The sequence below is a fragment of the Pongo abelii genome, chromosome 3 (assembly GCF_028885655.2).
Source record: "Pongo abelii isolate AG06213 chromosome 3, NHGRI_mPonAbe1-v2.0_pri, whole genome shotgun sequence".
Classification (NCBI taxonomy): domain Eukaryota; kingdom Metazoa; phylum Chordata; class Mammalia; order Primates; family Hominidae; genus Pongo; species Pongo abelii.
Window position 1 is genome coordinate 212252138 of NC_071988.2, and position 25134 is coordinate 212277271.

Consider the following 25134-nt stretch of genomic DNA (forward strand, 5'->3'; position numbering starts at 1 on the left):
AGAATTTCAAGACCATAGCCACAAACCATTAAATCAGATACCGGGCCCTGCTAAGCACAGAGCACTTGTGAGCGCACGGCCACACATTCACAGCACCAATCCTGCATCCCAGCTTTAGCACAAAAACACGTTATTGCCCTAAAATCCAGGGACTCTTCTGGGTGATCACTGAGAAAAAAATCCTGGAAACCCATCTTTTGTTTGCCTCTGGGAGAGTGGGGACTGGCAGGAAAACATAGGTAGCACTTTCCAAAAATACAAATAAAATTGGCCCAGTGCGGTGGCTTAGGTCTGTAATCCCAGCACTTTGGGAGGCCAAGGTGGGTGGATCACCTGAGGTCAGGAGTTCAAGACCAGCCTGGCCAACATGGCGAAACCCCGTCTCTACTAAAAATACAAAAATTAGCCGGGTGTGGTGGTGGGTGCCTGTAATCCCAGCTACTCAGGAGGCTGAGGCAGGAGAATGGCATGAACCCGGGAGGCAGAGCTTGCAGTGAGCCGAGATCACACCACTGCACTCCAGCCTGGGCAGCAGAGCAAGACTCCATCTCAAAATTAATTAATTAATTAATTAAATCAAATGTAATACCCCCACCCCCCAAAAAATCCTAAAGCAGGTTCTGCAAGTGGCCATCTCTTGCACAGCTTTTTGATAGAAGATCAGGAACAAAAATCACTTTGCATATTTCACTAAAGCTGCTCTTCAGTGACAAAATCTTACAAGAAATCCATGTTGGTCATTCACCATAAGCTCCTGCAAACAAAAGCTTTTACTACATAAAAGGAATGTTGGGACAAGAAAGTAGATTTGTAATAAGTTTGCATTCCATCTGAGATTTAAAAAAAAAGATGGCTCTTTAGATTAATTTATTGTTAAAGGCATATCCTTTACTGTTTAATGTTGTGTTTCAATTGCCTGTCAAACCATAAGAAAATAGAGCCTGAGTCCAGAGCTACATAAACCAGTTTTACTTTCACCAGCAATTATAGTTTTTTAATCTTTTTTACCAGTTCATTTTCAACCTCTTTTTATTTTATCAGTTGCAATCGAATCTCAGCAATTTACTCTACAAACGTGATCAAATCCCTTCCATTCATCTTAAGATCTAAACTCTGATGAAATAAGACTATGTGATCAATACAAATAGCATCCTGTATTCAGTCCCAGATCCTTGGTTGTAAATCATGATAGGACAGTGTCTATCCAGAGGCTGAATCACCGGAACCAGTTCACATTGCTTAGTACCAGATCACAAAATCTTCATGAGTCATATTACTGATAGGACAGTACCTACTTAGAGGCTGAATCACGGGAACCAGTTCACGTTGCTTAGTACCAGATCACAAAATCTTCATAAGTCATATTACTTTTTCCTTTTTTCTTCACTTCACATCTTAGTAAAAACACATTCATTTTCCAAACTCATCATTTCCAGCAGCATTCATTTCAACCATAATTTCCTGGTCAATCTATTCATTCAGGTCCCTTTTCTGGAGTTTGTATTTGAATACGCTGCACTACAGCCTGTCATTTTTTTAGAACTGTTCTCATCTGCTACATAACCCCTGACAAAAGGTTAATATATCCCCTTAAACATTCTTAAGTTCCAAATCTCTCCTACTCCATGAGCTTAAAACCATACCATGTAATTTCAGATCACTTGAACTATGGTTCCGGGCTGTGTCCCTCAGCTCTCTCCTGTTCTCCATGCTGCGTCCCTCAGTTCTCTCCTATGCTCCGTGCTGCGTCCCTCAGTTCTCTCCTATTCTCCGTGCTGTGTCCCTCAGTTCTCTCCTATTCTCCGTGCTGTGTCCCTCAGTTCTCTCCTATTCTCCGTGCTGTGTCCCTCAGTTCTCTCCTATTCTCCGTGCTGTGTCCCTCAGTTCTCTCCTATTCTCCGTGCTGTGTCCCTCAGTTCTCTCCTATTCTCCGTGCTGTGTCCCTCAGTTCTCTCCTATTCTCCATGCTCTGTCCCTCAGTTCTCTCCTATTCTCCGTGCCGTGTCCCTCAGCTCTCTCCTATTTTCATATTCTCCATTCTGTGTCCCTCAGCTCTCTCATATTTTCCATGCTGTGTCCCTCAGCTCTCTCCTATTTTGGTTGACAAGAATAGCATTAGATTAATTTTCAGCTTTCAAAAAAAAAAGAGAAACTTAAAATTTTTAATATACCTTTTATAATTCTCAAAAACTACATTTTCTTAAAAAACTGCCTCTAGAATCAAATGATTTAAAAGTCTAACTTTTACACTTTTAGTAAATAAAACTAGTACAGAAATGTACTGTTCTATGGTCTTTGAAAATCCTCTTAGCAAGCTATTTTTATAAATAGGCTGTCCTGACTAATGATTCTTGGGCTATAAGGTGACATGCCCACCCACCTCCCTTTCAATTCTTGGGCACTTTGTCTCTGACAATAAGACAAATAATAATTAGGAGATGATTTTTAAGTTCACCCAAGTGCACTGCAATTCCTCTGGTTTCTTTACATAACTGTGAATGATGGTGACCCTGAGACAGGACCCTGGGGTTCATTAGGAGAAGTGACACCTGCCATATAGTCACACATTCCTGCCCTACCCCAGTTTCATGCAGTGCTATCACAGTGGCTGTGAGAGGGTGTATATCCTTAATTCCAGACCACAACTACTAGCAAAGTGAATGGGGGTCCACAGTCATGCAGGGGAAAGCACAGCACTTGGAGAAGTGGTGGCCAAATGACTAACTCAAGGCTGGTGGCCCACAAATCTCTCTTCGAATCTATGACAGGGACCCTTAAGGGGAAGAGAAAAGACAATTGTCGATGAGAGTTGTATGCATATCCCCCAGCACCCTGTGGACTTGCTGAGAACAAGGGCCTTGTTTTCCTCACCCTTTGTGCCTGACACAGTGCTGGACACAATGGTTGCAGCCTATAACTTAGGGTGATTCAATCAATGATCTTGTCTAGAGTGGGAGATAGCTAGGAGCAGTGGTGAAATAAGACCCTGAAAAGGAAGGTTTTGTCAGCAGAGAAAGGTATGGAAGACAGGCCTTAATGGGAATAACAACAGGAGACTGCTGATATCCGAGGGATTGATGGGAGTGACAAGAAAAAAGGAGTAAACAAGCAGAGTCATGGGAAAGGCACCAAGGACAGGTTGCTTAAAAAGAGCTCTGATTGTTCACCAGTAGCAACAAAATGGTGGCATATTAAAAGTTGAGACAGTTTCAACCATGGGGATGTTTAATCATCATATATAGGAAGTGCTAGAATAGTTTCTGGTGGGGAATCTATTTTTTAGTTCAAAATTGACCTTGACCTCTGAACATCTAGTCCCAATCAACAACCCTTGAAGCTTCAGCAGACACTATGTCAAAGGCTGCTCAGAGAAGACACCCAACAGACACTATGTCAGAGGCTTCTCAGAGAAGGGACCCAGCAGACACTATGTCAAAGGCTGCTCAGAGAAGACACCAAGCAGACACTATGTCAAAGGCTGCTCAGAGGAGACACCCAGCAGACACTATGTCAGAGGCTGCTCAGACAAGACACCCAGCAGACACTATGTCAGAGGCTGCTCAGAGAAGGGACCCAGCAGACACTATGTCAGAGGCTGCTTAGAGAAGAGACCCAGCAGACACTATGTCAGAGGCTGCTTAGAGAAGAGACCCAGAAGACACTATATCAGAGGCTGCTCAGAGAAGACACCCAGCAGACACTATGTCAGAGGCTGCTTAGAGAAGAGACCCAGAAGACACTATGTCAGAGTCTCCTCAGAGAAGACACCCAGAAGACGCTATGTCAGAGGCTGCTCAGAGAAGACACCTAGAAGACACTATGTCAGAGGCTGCTCAGAGTAGACACCCAGCAGACACTATGTCAGAGGCTGCTCAGAGAAGGGACCCAGCAGACACTATGTCAGAGGCTGCTCAGAGTAGACACCCAGCAGACACTATGTCAGAGGCTGCTCAGAGAAGGGACCCAGCAGACACTATGTCAGAGGCTGCTCAGAGAAGGGACCCAGCAGACACTATGTCAGAGGCTGCTCAGAGTAGACACCCAGCAGACGCTATGTCAGAGGCTGCTCAGAGAAGGGACCCAGCAGACACTATGTCAGAGGCTGCTCAGAAAAGGGACCCAGCAGACACTATGTCAGAGGCTGCTCAGAGAAGACACCCAACAGACACTATGTCAGAGGCTGCTCAGAGTAGACACCCAGCAGACACTATGTCAGAGGCTGCTCAGAGAAGGGACCCAGCAGACACTATGTCAGAGGCTGCTCAGAGAAGGGACCCAGCAGACACTATGTCAGAGGCTGCTCAGAGTAGACACCCAGCAGACGCTATGTCAGAGGCTGCTCAGAGAAGGGACCCAGCAGACACTATGTCAGAGGACCCTCAGAGGAGACAACGAGCAGACGCTATGTCAGCGGCTGCTCAGAAAAGGGACCCAGCAGACACTATGTCAGAGGCTGCTCAGAGAAGGGACCCAGCAGACACTATGTCAGAGGCTGCTCAGAGAAGGGACCCAGCAGACACTATGTCAGAGGCTGCTCAGAGAAGACACCCAGCAGACACTATGTCAGAGGCTGCTCAGACAAGACACCCAGCAGACACTATGTCAGAGGTTGCTCAGAGAAGACACCCAGCAGATGCTATGTCAGAGGCTGTTCAGAGAAGGGACCCAGCAGACACTATGTCAGAGGCTGCTCACAGAGGACACCCAGAGGACACTATGTCAGAGGCTGCTCAGAGAAGGGACCCAGCAGACACTATGTCAGAGGCTACTCAGAGAAGACACCCAGCAGACACTATGTCAGAGGCTGCTCAGAGAAGACACCCAGCAGACACTATGTCAGAGGCTGCTCAGAGAAGACACCCAGCAGGAAGGGTTTGGTTATTGAAAAGATAAAATGGCCAAGCTGTATTTTTAGGATGCATTGTATGAAATCACCTTCCTTAGAAGTGTTTGATAAAATATGCCATCTTTTATGCTGAGCAAAAGATATCAGACACAAATGAATACATATTGTGTCATTCTACTTATATGAAGTTTGAAAACCAGCAAAACCAATCTATAGGGACACAAAGCAACTGTTGATTTTCTGGGACTGAAAAATTACTGAGGAAGACTGACTGACAAGGGGCAAGAGGGAACTTCTAGAGTTACACAAATGTTCTACACCTTGGGTACACCAGCACATACATTTGTGAAAACACACTAAACTTGATCTTTAAAATGTAGGCCTTTTATTGTATATAAATTATATACCTCTTAAGTTGATTTAAAAAGAAGCTGTCTTTACTTAAATTTAGACTTTGAAACCCTTCAGAAAGTCCTAAAAATTCTGTACAATTAGTATTGAACACTAGGATACACATGGGCAACCAATCCTACACAGCTCAGCACAGGACAAACAGAAAGGTCATCCTGCAACATGCAATCTAGATGACGAAGAAAGAGAACTCAAATGAGACACCTCAGAGACTTCTCTTCTCCAGTTCTGGCTCTGATTTTCATGAATTACAAAGTAAGGAAGATTCAGAGTTAATACCATAGCCACAATGTAAAATATATTTAGTTTGTTGAATATTAACGTTTTACTATAACTATAATGTACATTTAGTTTTTTTTTTGTTTTTTTTTCTTTTTCTTTTTTTTATTATTATTATACTTTAAGTTTTAAGGTACATGTGCACAATGTGCAGGTTAGTTACATATGTATACATGTGCGATGCTGGTGTGCTGCACCCATTAACTCGTCATTTACATTAGGTATATCTCCTAATGCTATCCCTCCCCGCTCCCCTCACCCCACAACAGTCCCCAGAGTGTGATGTTCCCCTTCCTGTGTCCATGTGTTCTCATTGTTCAATTCCCACCTATGAGTGAGAACACGCGGTGTTTGGTTTTTTGTCCTTGCGATAGTTTACTGAGAATGATGATTTCCAATTTCATGCATGTCCCCACGAAGGACATGAACTCATCATTTTTTATGGCTGCATAGTATTCCATGGTGTATATGTGCCACATTTTCTTAATCCAGTCTATCATTGTTGGAAATTTGGGTTGGTTCCAAGTCTTTGCTATTGTGAATAGTTTGTTGATCATTAATGTTTGTTTCCTGTATGAAAAAAATGTACGCATATATAATTCTCGTTCTACATCTAGGTTCATTCATTCTGTCTACTAATCCTTTTATTGCCTTTTAAAATCTGATGAAGGAATTTATAAGATGACTGTCTAGACCAGAGGAACTCAACTGACAATGGAAGTGATGATTCTGGCAGCTAAGCTAGGTAGATCTTACCCTCTACAGACTGGTGTTTCAAAAGGTCTTGCTCCTGTTGACGGGTGAGTTATTTCACCTCTAGTACAAGCCCAAGGTATCCTAAACCAAACAGCACTAACAGGGCCCACCTGTCTCTGGGCAGCAAAATGTTTTTGTTTGTTGGTGCTGCTATTTTTGTTTATAAATGTGTCGATTTTGTCTAATCTATAGACCATTCTTTACTGAACATCAGGAACAAGGCATCTTTCAGATGTAGCAGAGTTCAGTGCAAAAGCACTGAGCTGACTAATAACTTGGAGACTTGGGTTCCAATACTGGTTCATCATTAACCAGAGGCATTGCTTCAGGCAAGTCAAGGGACCTCTTTAGATCTCATCTATAAACTAGGGGAAAAAGAATAAATGAAATATAAGAAAAGATTCCTTCCACTATAAAAGCTTATGATTCTATATGTCAAAACCACCAGAAAATCTTAGACCTCACTTGGAACTTTAAAGACCAGACTTCCCTACAAAGGGATTCAGGACCCTTTAGGACACATATAAACTCACAACAATGGACCTCATATGCCTGGAGGCTTAACTGACCCATGTTGTTGCAAATGACCAAGCTTCTTTCTCTTATAAGCTGAAGAGTATTTCATTGTATGTGTATAGACCAGGTTTTATTTATCCAATCATCTGCTGATGGTCACTTAAGTTGATACCGTAACTTGGCTATTGTGAATAGAGCTGCAATGAACACGGGAGTGCAGACATCTCTTTGGCGTAGATATGGGTTTTGTGTCAATACACAGAAGCAGGATTGCCAGGTCATACAGTAATTCTACTTTTAGTTTTTTGAGGAACCTCCATACAGTTTTCCATAAAAGTTGTACTAATTTACATGCCCACGAACAGAGTACAAAAGTTCTCTTTTCTCCACATTCTCACCAAAATTTTTTAATCCCTTCTTTTTTTAAATAGCCATGTTGAGAGGTATGAGGTGCCGTCTTATTGTGGTTTTTTTTTTGTTTGTTTTTTTTTGTGGTTTTAACTTGCATTTCCCTAATGATTAGTGATATTGAGTTTTTTTTCTTTTTACATATATTTGTAGGATATTTGTATATCTTCTCCTGAAAAATGTTTATTCAGGTCCTATGCCCATTTTTTAAATTAGTGTTATTTGTTTTCTAGAGTTGCTTGAGTTCCGTATGCATTTTGGATATTAGCTTCTTATCAGATATATGGCTTGCAAATATTTTCTTCTAATTTGTATGTTGTTTCTGTTGTTCCCTTTGTTACACAGAAGCTTTTATATTTCATGAAATCCCATTCATCTCTTTTTGCTTTTGTTGCCTGTGGTTGTGGAGTAAAATTGAAAACATAATTGCCCAAACCAATGTCATGTAGTTTTCTCCCTATGTTTTTTTCTAGTAGTTTTACAGTTTCAGATTTTATGCTTAAGTCTTCGACCCATTTTGAGTTAATTTTTTCACATGATACAAGAAAAGGGTTCAATTTAATTCTTCTATATATAGATATCCAATTTTCTCAAAAACATTAAAGATATTATCCATTTTATATTGTGTATTCTTGGCACACTTACGATCTTTTGTATTTATTTAGTTTTATAATTGATCCTTTGGAACCTGGAGAGGTGCTTGTGGTTTTGACTTGGCTGATTGCGTATTTAGAGTACAATTCAGTATGTTCTTCCAAACTCTGCTTCTGCTGCAAATTGTTAACTGAATCCAGAGGTTTATTTGACAAGACTATACCTGGTAGTGTGTTCTCCCATCAGGAATCACATACTATCTGGTTGACCCTCTATCTCTTTCATGTTGGCAGTCTTTAATGCTCAATGCCTAGATCAGGGGTCAGTAAACTCCAGCCACTGGCCAAATTCTGACAAGCATCTGTTTTATTTGGCCTATGAATGCAGCCAGACTCATTTATTTAATAATTATCTATGGATGCCTTATTGAAAATCAATTGATCATACATGTGTTGGTTCCTTTCTTGGCTCTCTATCCTAATCCATTCATTGATATGTCTATTTTTCTTTTTTTGTTTGTTTTTTGATGTGTTTATTTTTATGGCAGTACTAAGCTGATGTGGTAGTATAGTTTGAAATGAGTAGTGTGATGCTTACAGCTTTGCTCTTTTTGCTCATGATTGCCTTGGCTATTCAAGGTTTTTTGCAATTCCATGTGAATTTTAGTTGTCTTTTTATTTCTGTGAATATGGCACTGAAATTTTGACAGGGATTGTATTGAATTTGCGTGTTGCTTTTGGTAGTATGTACATTTTAGCAATATTAATTCTTCCAATTCACAAGCATGGGATATCTTTTTCCATCTCTTCACTTTTAGTCTATATGTGTTTATATATATATATATATATATATATATATACTTTAAGTTCTAGAGTACATGTGCACAACGTGCAGGTTTGTTACATATGTCTATATGTGTTTTTAAAAGTAAGATGAGTATCTTGTAAGTAGCATGTAACTGGGTCTTGTTTTTAATCCATTCAGCCACTCTGTCTTTTTATTGCAGCATTTAATACATTTACATTCAAGGTAATTAAGAATGTTAAGGACTTACTACTTCCATTTTGTGAATCGGTTTCTGATTGTTTTGTAGATACTTTGTTTCCTCTTCCTTTCTTTCTGTCTTCTTTTGTGGCTTGATGATTTTCTTTAGTGGTATACTTTGAATTCTTTCTATTTTTGTTTTGTGTGTCTACTGTAGATTTTTGCTTTGTGATTAGTATGAAGCTTACATAAAACATTTTACAAGTGTAACAGTCTATTTTGACAGTTCATATAATTGTTATGCTATAACAGTTGTACATAGTCAAAGTCACACAACTCTCCACTTTTATCTCCCTGATATTTTATGTTTTTGATGTACGAATTTACATTTTATAATATCTATCCCTTGAAAATGTATTTTAGCTAAGTTTTATTAATAATTTTATCTTTTAACCCCCATACTAGGAATAAAGTTGCTTTACACATCATCATTACAGTCCTAGAGCATTCCACGTATGATTCTTTATTATGCCATTGAGTTTTGTACATTTGTACATTTTCTGTTAATAATTACTGGCCTTTTATTTCAGCTTAAGAAACTCCCTTTAGCAATTCCTGTAAGGCAGGCCCAGTGGTGATGACCTCCTTTGGCTTTGGTTTGTCTGGGAAAATTTTTATTTCTCCCTCATTTCAGAAAGACAGATTTTCTGAGTAAAATATTCTTGGTTGGCTATTTTTATTTTCCTTCAACATTTTGAATCTATCATCCCATTATCTCCTGGCCTTCAGGGTTTCCACTGAGAAATCTGGTGAGAGTCTATTGAGACTATTCTAGGTGCTGTGTTGCTTTTTATCTCTTGCCACTCTCAGAATTTTTTCTTTGTCTTTTATTTGTGATAGTTTATTATGTGTCTTGGTAAACTCCTCTTTGGGTTGAATTTGACTGGAGACCTCTGTGCTTGCTATACTTTGATATTGGGATATATCCTCATATTAGGAAAACTCTCAGCCATTATTTCTTTAAATATGCTTTCTTACCCTTTTGTGTCTTTCTTCTCTTTCTGGAATTTATATTATGTGTATATTCAGTCTCTTGAGGGTGGCACATATTTCTGCAGGCTTTCTTCATTCTTTATTTTTTTGGCTGCAAAAATGTCTTCTTTTGAGAAGTGTCTGTTCATATCCCTTGCCCACTTGTTGATGGGGTTGTTTGTTTTTTTCTTGTAAATTTGTTTGAGTTCATTGTAGATTCTGGATATTAGCCCTTTGTCAGATGAGTAGGTTGCGAAAATTTTCTCCCATTTTGTAGGTTGCCTGTTCACTCTGATGGTAGTTTCTTTTGCTGTGCAGAAGCTCTTTAGTTTAATTAAATCCCATTTGTCAATTTTGGCTTTTGTTGCCATTGCTTTTGGTGTTTTAGACATGAAGTCCTTGCCCATGCCTATGTCCTGAATGGTAATGCCTAGGTTTTCTTCTAGGGTTTTTATGGTTTTAGGTCTAACATTTAAGTCTTTAATGCATCTTGAATTAATTTTTGTATAAGGTGTAAGGAAGGGATCCAGTTTCAGCTTTCTACATATGGCTAGCCAGTTTTCCCAGCACCATTTATTAAATAGGGAATCTTTTCCCCATTTCTTGTTTTTCTCAGGTTTGTCAAAGATCAGATGGTTGTAGATATGCAGCGTTATTTCTGAGGGCTCTGTTCTGTTCCATTGATCTATATCTCTGTTTTGGTACCAGTACCATGCTGTTTTTGTTACTGTAGCCTTGTAGTATAGTTTGAAGTCAGGTAGGGTGATGCCTCCAGCTTTGTTCTTTTGGCTTAGGATTGACTTGGCGATGCGGGCTCTTTTTTGGTGCCATATGAACTTTAAAGTAGTTTTTTCCAATTCTGTGAAGAAAGTCATTGGTAGCTTGATGGGGATGGCATTGAATCTATAAATTACCTTGGGCAGTATGGCCATTTTCACGATATTGATTCTTCCTACCCATGAGCATGGAATGTTCTTCCATTTCTTTGTATCCTCTTTTATTTCATTGAGCTGTGGTTTGTAGTTCTCCTTGAAGAGGTCCTTCACATCCCTAGTAAGTTGGATTCCTAGGTATTTTATTCTCTTTGAAGCAATTGTGAATGGGAGTTCACTCATGATTTGGCTCTCTGTCTGTTATTGGTGTATAAGAATGCTTGTGATTTTTGTACATTGATTTTGTATCCTGAGACTTTGCTGAAGTTGCTTATCAGCTTAAGGAGATTTTGGGCTGAGACAATGGGGTTTTCTAGATATACAATCATGTCATCTGCAAACAGGGACAATTTGACTTCCTCTTTTCCTAATCTAATAGTCTTTATTTCCTTCTCCTGCCTAATTGGCCTGGCCAGAACTTCCAACACTATGTTGAATAGGAGTGGTGAGAGAGGGCATGCCTGTCTTGTGCCAGTTTTCAAAGGGAATGCTTCCAGTTTTTGCCCATTCAGTATGATATTGGCTGTGGGTTTGTCATAGATAGCTCTTATTATTTTGAGATACATCCCATCAATACCTAATTTATTGAGAGTTTTTAGCATGAAGGGTTGTTGAATTTTGTCAAAGGCCTTTTCTGCATCTATTGAGATAATCATGTGGTGTTTGTCTTTGGTTCTGTTTATATGCTGGATTACATTTATTGATTTGCATATATTGAACCAGCCTTGCATCTCAGGGATGAAGCCCACTTGATCATGGTGGATAAGCTTTTTGATGTGCTGCTGGATTTGGTTTGCCAGTATTTTATTGAGGATTTTTGCATCAATGTTCATCAAGGATATTGGTCTAAAATTCTCTTTTTTTGTTGTGTCTCTGCCCGGCTTTGGTATCAGGATGATGCTGGCCTCATAACATGAGTTAGGGAGGATTCCCTCTTTTTCTATTGATTGGAATAGTTTCAGAAGGAATGGTACCACTTCCTCCTTTTACCTCTGGTAGAATTCAGCTGTGAATCCATCTGGTCCTAGACATTTATGCAGCCAAAAAACACATGAAAAAATGCTCACCATCACTTGCTATCAGAGAAATGCAAACAAAACCACAATGAGATACCATCTCACATCAGTTAGAATGGCAATCATTAAAAAGTCAGGAAACAACAGGTGCTGGAGAGGATGTGGAGAAACAGGAACACTTTTACACTGTTGGTGGGACTGTAAACTAGTTCAACCATTGTGGAAGTCAGTGTGGCGATTCCTCAGGGATCTAGAACTAGAAATACCATTTGACCCAGCCATCCCATTACTGGATATATACCCAAAGGACTATAAATCATGCTGCTATAAAGACACATGCACACGTATGTTTATTGCGGCACTATTCACAATAGCAAAGACTTGGAACCAACCCAAATGTCCAACAATGATAGACTGGATTAAGAAAATGTGGCACATATACACCATGGAATACTATGCAGCCATAAAAAATGATGAGTTCATGTCCTTTGTAGGGACATGGATGAAATTGGAAATCATCATTCTCAGTAAACTATCGTAAGAACAAAAAACCAAACACTGCATATTCTCACTCATAGGTGGGAATTGAACAATGAGAACACATGGACACAGGAAGGGGAACATCACACTCTGGGGACTGTTGTGGGGTGGGGGGAGTGGGGAGGGATAGCATTAGAAGATATACCTAATGCTAAATGATGAGTTAATGGGTGCAGCACACCAGCATGGCACATGTATACATATGTAACTAACCTGCACATTGTGTACATGTACCCTAAAACTTAAAGTATAATAATAATAAAAAAAAAATTATTTTTTTAAATTTTTGCTACTCTGATTGGATAATATCAAATGTTCTCTCTTCCATCTCACTGATTCTTCTTTTAGCTTGATCAAACCTGCTGTGGGAGCTTTCAGTTGCATCTTTTCAGTTCAGTCATTGTATTCTTCAACTCTTGAATTTCTGTTGGTTTTCAAGAATTATTTCTATTTCATTGAAGTTCTCATTTTGTTCATGTATTGTTTTCCAAATTTCATTTAATTTTCTGTCCCTATATTATTGTAGTTCATGATCTTCTTTAAGAGGATTTTTCTAAACTCATTGTCTGTCATTTTATAAATTGTCCTTTCCTTGGGGTTCATTGTTAAATCTATTTTAGTCGATTTTTCTTTTTAGAGGTGTCATGATTTCCTGAGTCTTTGTTATCCTTGTAAGGATGTTATCCTTCTATCCTTATATTAGTGTCTGCATATTTGAGGTGACAGCCACCTTTTCCAGTTTTTGCAGGTATTCTTTGGTAGGAATAATCTTCACAGTTTAGTGTAGCCTGTGGTTCTGAATGGGTCCGCTCATAACAACCCTGAATATGCAGAGCTTATTTGGGGGTTCTTTCATTGGTGGCATGCTGCCTTTTCTGTGAGTTTGAGTGGTGCAGCTGGCTGGGATCCAAGCTCAGCAAGACCACTAAGCTGAACTGCAGTGAGGATGGACTGCTGGATGGGCACTGCAATTTGCCTCTGATTAGACTGGGCCATGAAGTGTAGTATTCTCTGGCCAGTTGGTACCTCAATTTAAAGTCAGCAGTTAAACACGGTTGCAGAAAGCACTCTGAGGTTAGGTGGAGTCACTGACTAGGATGGATGGGACCAGCTACTATGCTCGGTAGAAATGCACAGTTGAGGTTTGCCTACCTGCTTAAGTGAGGTCTTGGGGTGGGCTTTGAGACTAGGCTGAGCATTATTTAAACTCCTGGGTGTGCTAGGTCAAGTCCCAGCTCTTTGCTGAAATTTGCTGCGGTGGTTGTCCCCTTCCTTGGGTGGGATATGGGTGTGGAATTTGAGGCCATGCAAAGTACTATTTAAACACTCCTCGGTGTGGCCAGGCATGGCGGCTCACCCCTATAATCCCAGTACTTTGGAAAGCTGGGACAGCAAGATTGCTTGAGCCCAAGAGTTAAAGACCAGCCTGGGCAACATAGTGGGACCCCGTGTTTACAAAAAGTTAAAAAATTAGCTAGGTGTGGTGGCATGCACCTGTAGTCCAAGCTGCTTGGGAGGCTGAGGCTGGAGGATCACTTGAGCCCAGGAAGTCAAAGCTACAGTGAGCTGTGATCACACCACTGCACTCCAGCTGAGGTGACAGAGTGAGACCCTATCTCAAATGAAAGTGATAATAGTAATAAACTCCTGAGTGTGACAACACTAGCCCTGGGTCTTTGCCAAAATTTGCTGTAGTTGTTATCTCCCTCCCTGGACATGTTCTCAGGGTAGGGTCTAAGGCTGGTCCTCTAAGGATTCAAGCCAGGTAGAACCTCCCACCACTTCTGAGGGTGACCAGCTCAGATTTGCAGGTGGGTATGGTGTTAGCTGGTACTACTGATTGGGTGCTACTGCTGGCAGGTGCGCAGAGCTACAGCCAGAATCTGTCTGCTTGTCACTGTGGACTCTGCCTCCTCGCTTTGCTTCTATCTCTCCCAAGGTGGTCTAGCCGTGCCGTTTCCCCTCTGCTCCCCCTGAGGTGAGACCAGAGTGGGCTTCCTGGGAAGCATCTCAGAATGCTAGGGAAGCTTCATGTCTGCCTCTGATTCTCCTTTTGCTCTGTAGGAACCATAGTTTCTGGGGAATTCCATCTGCGAGGTGCTGTGCTGACTTAGGGGAGGAGGAGGAGTGACATGGTCAACATGGGATTGTTTTTCTTACCCTTTAATGTAATGTTTATTCCTTTCTGAAACACACAGCTGACTCTGGCTTATTCCCACATGTTAGGGTTTTCACCAAGGTATTCTTGTCTGTGGGTGATTGCTAGCTGAACTTTCTGTGTGTGGCAGGGGGCAGGAGATGGTAGTGAAGCCCGGGTCCTCTTATTCTGCCATCTTGCTGACGTCACTCCAAATCACAATTTTCAATTTTGCTGAATGCAAGTTACAACTGTAAAAACATTTCCAGAATTTTGAGAGCATGAAACATTATTAGACCATAAGTCTCTAACAGATTTAAGGACCATCCACAGTATTCCATAAGGAGTAGATCAAAATGTCATTTTAGCAAAGTGGCATTTCCACGTGGGGTTGCCTATGTGTTTTCTTACTTTCTTCAACACTGTTGCAAAGTTTACCTACTAAATGAGGTTAGCTAGAATGAGTTCTTTTTTTAATGGAGTGGCAAACATAGTAGCTGTTTCTTCCATTATATTCTCTCATAACTCTTTGGGCCCTGGGGCCACAATTATTTGTGACATATTTGGATTTATAGAATTGTACTCTTCATAATTTAACTGTCTCAGGGCACAAGTACAGAGAACACAGTCAGGAAATAAACATAGTCTAAAAGATGAATTTGCGATCTGCTCTGAGGGTCAGTAAGCTAGCCCTCTGCCAAACCAAAGCAGGTAGAGAATTCCGTGATGAGGCCTGAAGAACCACATACTAGAAGAAATTGTGTACATTGTTACATAGAAGATCCCAAATGACCCTAAATATTGCCTGTAATTCAGCACAAAATGACAAGTTTATGCTAATTTTTTAAAGAAAGCACATGCTTTAGAATACGTTTAGTGAATGTTTCTGCTCTCTTGGTATAAACAGAGTACTGAGTTTGAACATTGAACCAACCTAGTCATTAAGTATTTCAGCAGTACCTGCTATAAGTAATTGGTGAAATAATACTGATTGCACTAACATATGACACTTCAAATGTGTTTCAAGGTGTGACTCTGTTTGAATGAAGGGTGGTTGCTCTTTTAATACTGTGGCATTTATCATTAACCATCAGAACAGCTCCTTAAATAAGAATGATTGGAGCAGCATGTCTAACACTCCAGTCTTAATATAAAAACAACTTGAAAATAGGCATTTCTCTTTTTGTATCCATCCTTCTAATTACAAGCCTAAAAAGGTGTTTCCGTTTTTCAAAAATATTTATTGCATACCCACCTCTGTGCTGGTAGTTGGGAAACAGAGAAGAGCAAAACAGGCACCTCACTAACTAATGGGGTTATAGTCTGGCAGAGAAGACAGACATTTCAAAATCATCTTACAAACAAGTCATAATCTGTGATAAATGCTATGAAGGCAAAGAAAGTGCAGAAACAAAAATAAGGGGCGTAATTTAGAGACGGATGGGGGAAACTGTTATGAAAGAGATCTTCGAGGAAGTGAGATCTGGTAAGCAGTAGTTATTCAAGCAAAACTCAGGTGAGTCTCTTAGGCAGAGGGATCAGCATATACAATACTCCTGGGTCAGACAAGAGCTTGTTCAAGAAATTGAAAAAAGGCCAGTGAAAGCAATGACAGCAACCTGAAGCTCGAAAGTAAAAAGTGGAAAGATGAAACAGACACCACCGGCAATGCTAATGATCTTTTACTTTATACTAATTATAAGGGGAGGTGTATTTGCTCTGCAACGTCAATCGTCTCGCTTCCAGGCCTCCCTATGAAAGCACTTGCGTTTCCGTTCCCTCTGGTCTGCTGTACTAGTTTTCTTCACTAGCTCATTCATTTACCAGTGGGCAACCATAGCAAAACTATCACAAACTGGGTGACTTAAACAACGGGAATTCATTCTGTCTCGGTTCTGGACGTCAGAAGTCTGGAAGCAAGATGACAGCATGGTCGATTCCTACTTGGAGACTCAGGGAGAGGAGCCGTCTCATGCTTTCCTCCCAGCTTCTGGTGGTTGCCATCAGTCCCTGGCGTCCACTGGCTTGTGGCATTGTCAATCCAACCTCTGCCTTCACGGTCGCATGGCTTCTCCTGGAATGCCTCTGTCTCTGTGTACACATTTCCCTCATGGAATACCGCTGTGGGCTAGGGCTCACCCTAAGCCAGTATGAGCTCATGTTACCTTGATGATATCTGCAAAAATCCTATTTCCAAACAACGCCATAGTCAAGGTACCAGGGGTTAGGATTTAAACAAGTCTTGTTGAGGGATGCAATTTAATCAATAACAGAAAGCTATTGAAGGATTTTTACCAAGGGAGTGATATTGAGGCAGGAAAACAGGGTCTGGAACTTAAGGCCAATTTGTGCTGAATCGAGGAAAAACACCAGGGTCTGGGGGCCAATTGGTGCTGATTTCTCAATGCTGGATCAAAAGGAGGACACCTGGGTCTGGGGGCAGGGACCCTAAGGCCAATTAACACGAACTTCCTAAAGCTAAACCAGAAGGGGAAATCCCATCTCCCCACGCTGAGCAGCAAAGGATCAAATCTCCCCACAGCCCTCCCGCTTCCAGCACATCTCAGATGGAAAGAGACAGGGCCTTGATTGGCCAAGCACAGGCCACCCCTTCCTCTGCATAGGGCACCAATTCACCTCAGCCTTTAATTAGCCAGGGACCAAACCCTTCATCCAGACAAGAGGTAACTGATAGGAGCCTCAAAAGGGTGCTTAAAACCCAGAAAACTGGCTCCAGCCCCCACCCGTGGAGTGCTGTCTTGCTTCAGTGAATCCAGCTTTCACACCTTGTGGAGGGCCGTCTTGCTTCAGTGAATTCAGCTTTCGCTGCTTTGTTCTTGTGTCCCGTTCCTTTGTTGCTTTGTGGGTTTTGTCCAATTCTCTGTTCAAAACACCAAAGAACCTGGACAACTGACACTCAAGGCCCTCCTTCCAGTAACAATATGATCCTATTTTCACTTAACATCACTTTGGCTACTTGACGGAAAATGGATCAGAAAGAGTCAAACAAGAAGGGTGAGATGGATTGAGAGACTATTTTGGATTCCATTTTGGTAGAAGTGTTCTGAAAAATTTTCATCATATTTATAAATATTATATAAATAAATGTTTCTAAATATTTAAAACATTTAGCTAGGCAAGAAATAATATAATTAACTTTAAAGGGCATAAAAATATTCACAGGCCAAAAAATAAAAAGACGACTTAAATTCCGAAGGGTGAGCTATTACTGCAGCTGTGGAGTGATCAGGCAGCAGCCTCTGGGCCTGAAGGCTTGCATTTCGCATGATACACAGGACAGGAGGAGAGGCATGATCTCAGCCCAAAGAGGAAGTTACAAATAAGGTCTCCAAATAAAGCCAGCACCCACAACATTGACGTAGATGTTTATATACTTTATATAGATTATATGGAAAGACATAAAAATATATCTCTATATATAGCCATCCACTGGTTTAAAAAGATGACAAAAGGTGACCAAAAAATGTCATCCTTAGTTTGGACTCAAAGTGACAAAAATAGATGTTTTTCATGACAACATCTATACAGTTGTTATACTCTGGAGTTGGGTTTAAAATCATACTACCCAGTAATTCCAGGAAAGTTCAAACCGAGAAACTATTTTACACAAACTTAAGTCAGGAATGCCCAAGAAACAAGAACACAAACTCTCTGTAGAAGGTGCACCCTCAACATAAACCTTGATAGATTCTTGAACATAAAGTCCAAACACTTAAATGTCAGCTTAATCCAAAATATGTTTTTAAAAAAGCAAAATACAAGAGTTAACAGAAACAACCGACAGCAGAAAAAACCACCAAGGACTTTCAAGTATAAAAATATAGGATACAAATTATAAAATAAGTATTTTTAAATTATTCAAAAAAGAAATTGAAATTATGAACTAGAAACAAAATGCTATACCAAGGAAAACAGGCTATTTGAAAAAAGAACCAAAAAGAACCTCTCAAACAGAAAATGTAATCACTCAAATTAAAAATTCAGTAGGTAAGATAAACAAAAGATTAATGTAGCTAAGAAAATAATGACTTACAGAGAAACTACTAGAATGAAGCTCAGAGACATAATGGAGATAATGAAATGCAAAATATGAAAGAAGGTTAAGATACAAAAAGATCAGCCCTCAAAGACACAACAGGTTCTGAAGAGTGGCCAGAAGGTGAGGATTGGCCAGGCGTGGTGGCTCGCACCTGTAATTCCAGCACTTTGGGAGGCCAAGGCAGGTGGATTGCTTGAGCCCAGGAGTTCAAGACCAGCTCAGGCAACATAGCAAAACCCCATCTCTATAAAATTAAAAATGAAAAATTAAAAAAATAGGAGGTGAAGATAGAGAAATAAGAGAAACCAAACATTTCTAAGCAGATTAGATGAAAAGAAACCCACATCTGGGCACAAACTTCAACTTCAGGCCACCAAAATTAGAAAAAAAAAAGACCTCAAAAATAGCCAGAGTAAAAAGTTTACCTTCAATGAAATAACAGTTATATGAAAAACAATTTTTTCCAACAGTATCAGTGGATCCAGAACAAAGCACTAGCCTAAAATTCTGACAGAAGATAGCATCCATCTCAAGATGTTTGTTCAGCAAACTATTGTGTCATAATTAGGACAAAACAAACGCATTTTAGGCAAACAGAATCTATGTTTAATATAATCAGACTCTTGCTAAAAGAATTGCTAAAGGAAGGCCGGGAGCGGTGGCTCACGCCTGTAATCCCAGCACTTTGGGAGGCCGAGGTGGGAGGATCATGAGGTCAGGAGATGGAGACCATCCTGGCTAACACGGTGAAACCACGTCTCTACCAAAAATACAAAAAATTAGCCGGGCGTGGTGGCGGGTGTCTGTAGTCCCAGCTACTCGGGAGGCTGAGGCGGGAGAATGGCGGGAACCCGGGAGGCGGAGCTTGCAGTGAGCTGAGATCGCGCCACCGCACTCCAGCCTGGGCGACAGAGAGACTCCGTCTCAAAAAAAAAAAAAAAAAAAAAAAAATTGCTAATGGAAATACTTCAGATAGAGTAAAATGATTCCATAAAAAGGGTCTGGGATGAAAAAACGAACAATAAACCAAGAAACTGGTATAAATGAAATAATAAAAACACTGTAAATATGTGGAGGCGGAATCTAAATAACACACAAAAATACAATGTAAAGCAGGGGCAATTGATGAGAATTAAGATACAGCATTGCTAGGAAGGAGAACAGATTCATTTTGGATTTTATTAAGATTAAGAGCAACCATAGAATGATTTAAAAAAGGGTTTATGGCTTCCAAACCAGTAGAGAGGGTAAAAATAATTTTAAAATCAAAATTCAGTCAAAAAGGAGAGAAAGAAAGAGAGAGAGAGAGAGAAAGAAAGAAGGAAGGAAGGAAGGAAGGAAAGAAGGCAGGCAGGCAGGAAGGAAGGGAGAGAAACAGGGAGAAAGAAGGAAGGAGGGAGAGGGAGGAGAGAAAGAAAGAGGGAAAGAGAAAGAAAAAAGGAAAGAAAAGGACAACATAGTAACAGGAGGAAAATGTAAAGCACAAAACTAGATGATGAGAATAAATCCGACTCTAAAAGAAATCACACAAAATATGTGGATCAAAATCATCAATTTAAAAACAAAATTTTAGACCTAGTCTTTAATTCAGTAGTAAATTATTTATAAGTGACATATTTGAAACACACAAGCTCCCTCTCTCCTCCAAAAAAACTAGATTAGATGATAAAAGGCAGGAAAGAGAATGAACCTTTGCTTATAACCTACTGTAATGTACCCTCTCGTAATTTAAATTATGTCTCAGAGTTAGATTTTATTATTTCCATATTACAGACAGGGGATTTGGGGTGCAGTGCTTAACGGCTATACCCAGTCACACCTGGTAGTAATTTGCAGAGCAAAGATCTGCCAAGACTGGCTCTTGCTGACATCAACACACTGCCATGTGAAACAAAGTGGCTTTCAGACCAGGACGGTGGTACTGAGATAGTCTTATGAAGACCCAGTAACAGGTAAAAAGGAAACAGAGCTAATCTCTGCTGATTGTCCCATTAAGGGGTTCTCAATGTTTTCCGTTTTCATTTCTTTGGGGCAGTGAACACACAGACCACTGAATTCAGAAATCTTTATATTGTAAACCACTTTGTTCATTCTCTACTAAATTCACCTGGTCTGTATAATTTGAAAAGCTGCATATTTTATTCGTTTTGATCAATTGTTTTTATTCAAAATGTTTTTTATTCTTTTTGATCAATTGTTTTTATTCGAAATGTTTTACGTAAGGAGTTCAACGTTTTCGTAAGAATGGGCTACCCATGCAGGCATCTACCTGCTCACTGGTGGGACAGTAAACATAAATATTGTCCAGGAAAATTGAGAAGAAGGCAGCTGACATGTTTCTGCTAAGAAGCCATCTCTTTCTTTCCATCTCTCTCTCCCTAAGAAAGGCAGATCAGGCCTAAAGCCCTAGCAGCTTAGCCGTGTTTCTTCTAGAAGTCAGGCCTGCGATGGAGCGGTAGAAGCCAAAGGCAAGAGGAAAGAACTGGAACAGAGCTGGGCGCAGGGTGGCTCAGTCCACAACGTAAAAAGCTGAGGTCGCGTGATGTTTTTATTTCAATAGCTGACACCCTGCATTTTAAATAAGGCTTAACTTTTTAGGTACAAATTGTTAACCTAATACATTTTAATCTTTTTAAGATGATGCATAGTTTGATCTTGTACATATAAAATTTCACTTTTTGCCTGTCTGTAGCTGGCTGACTAGCGGTCCTTCACCCTCTCCATACGTGTATGTCCGCGCACCTGTCTGTGAGTAGATACACGGAGAGAAACAATAAGATGTTTGACATGACCTTCACCTCATTTCATAATGAGAATTTCTAAGTAGTAGATTTTAGATAGTATCTGTTTTCACTTTCACTTTGTTTTTTTATTTTGATACGGAGTCTCGCTGTCGCCCAGGCTGGAGTGCGGTGGCGCGATCTCGGCTCCCTGCAAGCTCCGCCTCCCGGGTTCGCGCCATTCTCCTGCCTCAGCCTCCCGAGCAGCTGGGACTACAGGCGCCCCCCACTGCCCCGGGCTAATTTTTTGTATTTTTAGTAGAGACGGGGTTTCACCGTGTTAGCCAGGATGGTCTCGATCTCCTGACCTTGTGATCCGCCCACCTCGGCCTCCCAAAGTGCTGGGATTACAGGCGTGAGCCACTGCGCCCAAATGAGAATGCACCTTAATAAAATTTTTATAAATAATTCATGCTTATTGTAGAACACTTAGAAAATATAAAAAAGTATAAAAGAGCAAAATAAGTATCACGGCTAATTCTATCACCGTTAACATTTTAGTGAGTTTTCATTACAATCAACTTGCATGTTCAATTTGGACTTCTACTTTTTTTACATAATGTGCTTTTCTGTGTCATTAATTATTTGGAAGCATGGAGAATGGGACTATATTCCAGGAGTCCGGAGAGTGAGGAATGATGGTGATCTGGACTCTGGTTGTGGGAGTAGAAATGAAAGTAAATGAAGAAACCTGAGCAATATTTAGAGATAAGATTGACAGAACACAGTGATGTGTATTTGGAAACAACTTTACGTGTTTCATTTCCACAAATGTAAAGGTCTCATCATTTTGTCATAAATCACGCACAAAGAACGCAAGGGCAACAATATCTTCCTTGGAGATGCATGCAAATTTCTTACAAACTCAGAGTTTTAAATTGTGAATTCATGTGCCAGCATATTTACTTAAAGGGTATAAAGAATCATGTTATGGGTATTATATTTTCTAATAATTTTACTCAACGCTCTGAATGTACATAGTCTATCCTAAAGATCAGGTAGAAATGATGGGATCTGAAATGATACAGGAGAAAAAGTCTTGGCTCTTAACCAGAGACTTCTATGGCATATTTCTGTCTTCACTACATAACAGTGACATAACAGTGAAGTCTATTAAAAATCCAAAACTGAAGCAAATTCAGCTTTTTATACTGCTTCAATAGTTGTGTTTTGAGGGTCTTTGCTACTTACTTGAAATATATTATATTTTCAAAGCTATCTGACTGATTTATGAAGAAACACACGTGTTTTGTGCTTCACAAAAGCACATTTGGATATTATTAAACAGAAAAGATAAAATATTACATAGGTCCTGAAGAATTAATTTTAAAATGTTTCTTTAAGATAAACGGTGTATCAACTATATCTTAAATGTCATCGCTTTGGATGACCAACTAAGCAGATTTACAGACAACCACATGGCTAAATAGGAATTATTTTGGTCTCTTTGTCATAAACTATTATGTCCAAAGACAGCACCGGCATCTCCATCGACCCTGCAGTCGGAAATCTGACCTGTCACAGTGGAATCTCCACGGGCAACAAGGGAAAGAATATACTTCACACTATGCATAATTCCTCAAAAATTTTCTCATTTTGAGATTGGCTCAAAAACGATCTGATAAATAGAATTCCAGCAATCACAGTTAAGGAAGAAGGAACTGTCAGCATTCCATCCTTCGGGCTGTAATTCAGAGCTGCTGTACAAGTCACATGCTGTTCTTATCAGAAATCTGCTTTCTTAGCTTTTCTTTACACATTCCAACCTATCTTCACATATGCTGAGATTTCTGTGAGGAAGTGAGCACTCTAACATATAATTATTGGTTGCTATTTTATGACTTGCCAGGTCTATGGCATTCAGAATTAAATCATGTAGGAATGCATGCTGTGTGTCTTACCTGGCCAAGGCCCAAGTCAGCCAGCCCTGTGTCCCTGGGAATGGCCCCTCTGCTGATTGGCATTTGTCTTCAGGACGGATGCAGCCACCCCAAGACCTTCTGAATTCTCAAGTTTCCTTGAAGAACTGCAGGGAACTTTGCTTCTTTGATTACTGAAACTGGAAGATGCAGCAAACTCTTCCCAGGACAAAGAGCTGGAATAGAAAGGCAACCATGAAACTCCCTGGCAACACTGTCTCCCCATGTGAAGGTCATTGGAGGTCAAGCTCCAGTAAACCCATCCAATAAACCTATTTCATGGAGGATTCATTCATTCATTCCATAAATATTTCCTGAGGGTCTACTGTGTGCCAAGCACTATTCCCCACATCAGGACAGAATAGCCAACAAAAGAGGCAAAAACACCTTCGCTCGGAGCCTACATTTCACATTTTGGAAGGCTTCTTAGGCCAAAAGAACCCAGAGAGAAGGACTCCATCCCTTCTCCTGCAGCACCAGAGAAGGCTCTGCCTCACTCCCCAGTGGACAGGTCCAGGAAAGAAAAGTCGAGCTCCTGGTTACAAATGATAACTAACAACAAAGACTACAACAACTGAGATGTTATGTTCCTTCTGCGAAGCTGAATTTCTCTAGTCTTAGTAAACATAAAGCTGTGCTTTTCTTAGAAAAGCCAAGAGGAAATCAGAGGACGAATAATCGGAACCCTTGGAGTGAAGTGTAAGCTATCTGATATTCGGCTTATGCTTCACTGTCTGTTTCTTACGAGGAGTTACCTTGTGTTCATTACCTTACAGAAAATAAAGACAGAAAAAGAAAACTGTGTCACAGATGCTTGGAAAGTAAGTACTTGTATTAGTAACAGAAAACCACAGTAACATGAGGAGTCACTCTCAGAAAGACTTTAAATCCTCTCTCACTCTCCAGCACATGGGAGGCCTAGGGATCTTTAGAGAAATTGGGGAGAAGGATAGATAATATCTCAGCACCATGACTCTCCCAGGAACACAAGATAGAAGTGTGAGGCAGAGGCCCTATCTTTCAGCAGTTTCTACTCATTTGCAAGAAAACAAGGCTTGCTTTCTTATTTAAAGAACAAATCCTGTATCTACCATCGGAATTATTCTTGGCATCTGATGAGGGATGGAGACTACAGAGGCAAATTTGAAAGAAGAAATATTTTATTTTACAAGCTTGATTTGAATATAAGCCTTAAATTTATGTTGACTAAATCCAAGAATAATATTATACAACCAAAACATAGCAAGGGGCGGGGGAAGTTTTGAGTTTTTTTCTTATTTACAAACCCTACTAGGAGACTAATAACGGGGAAAACTTTCTCATGGAGCTGAATCCTGCAAAACCTAGTGATAAAGAAACAAGAAAATAAGAATTGCAGTTTATTTCCATTCTCTTTTTCTTTCATTATTTTATCTTTCTTAACCTATAATATATATGATTTTGCTTGCTCTAAAAGTGAGCTCACTAAAAGTGAGCCTTCCTTTTGTGACAATTGTAACCCAGTATATCTATTAGGAAATTTTTTATATGAATGCAGTGTCTATATCTATATAATATTCATTTTTGTAGTCTGTAGATCTGAATAGGTGATTAAATTAATTTTATGAACAGCTCACTTGAAACAACAAAGAGACCATTCCTTAATATATAAGCACAAAAATTAAAATCAATTTGCAATCTTGATCAAAGATATCAATACTCACAAACAAGGCTGATTAAGAAAGCAACGTGAACATTCTGTAACTTGATCACAACCCATAATGAGTGTTGTCCAGAGGAGAGCCTTTTAGCAGTTCACAAGGCCCTGAGTGCCTAACAGTTAATTCCTGCTTACCCAGAGTGTACAGATTCATTCTCAGGCACAACATATAAAATGCTGGGAAATGCCCTGATTTTTCACTGTGCTGCAGAACTGCAGTTGAGC

The 25134-nt window shown here is 40.0% G+C and overlaps 1 long non-coding RNA gene across 1 annotated transcript in view; it reads right to left on the minus strand.

Moving 5' to 3' along the window:
- LOC129059213 (uncharacterized) overlaps positions 1 to 25134 on the minus strand; it is a 102019-nt gene that overhangs the window by 24830 nt on the left and 52055 nt on the right. The window contains exon 2 of the long non-coding RNA XR_008524938.1: positions 23193 to 23386. This is a non-coding gene — a long non-coding RNA (uncharacterized LOC129059213). The remainder of the gene's footprint in view (positions 1 to 23192; positions 23387 to 25134) is intronic.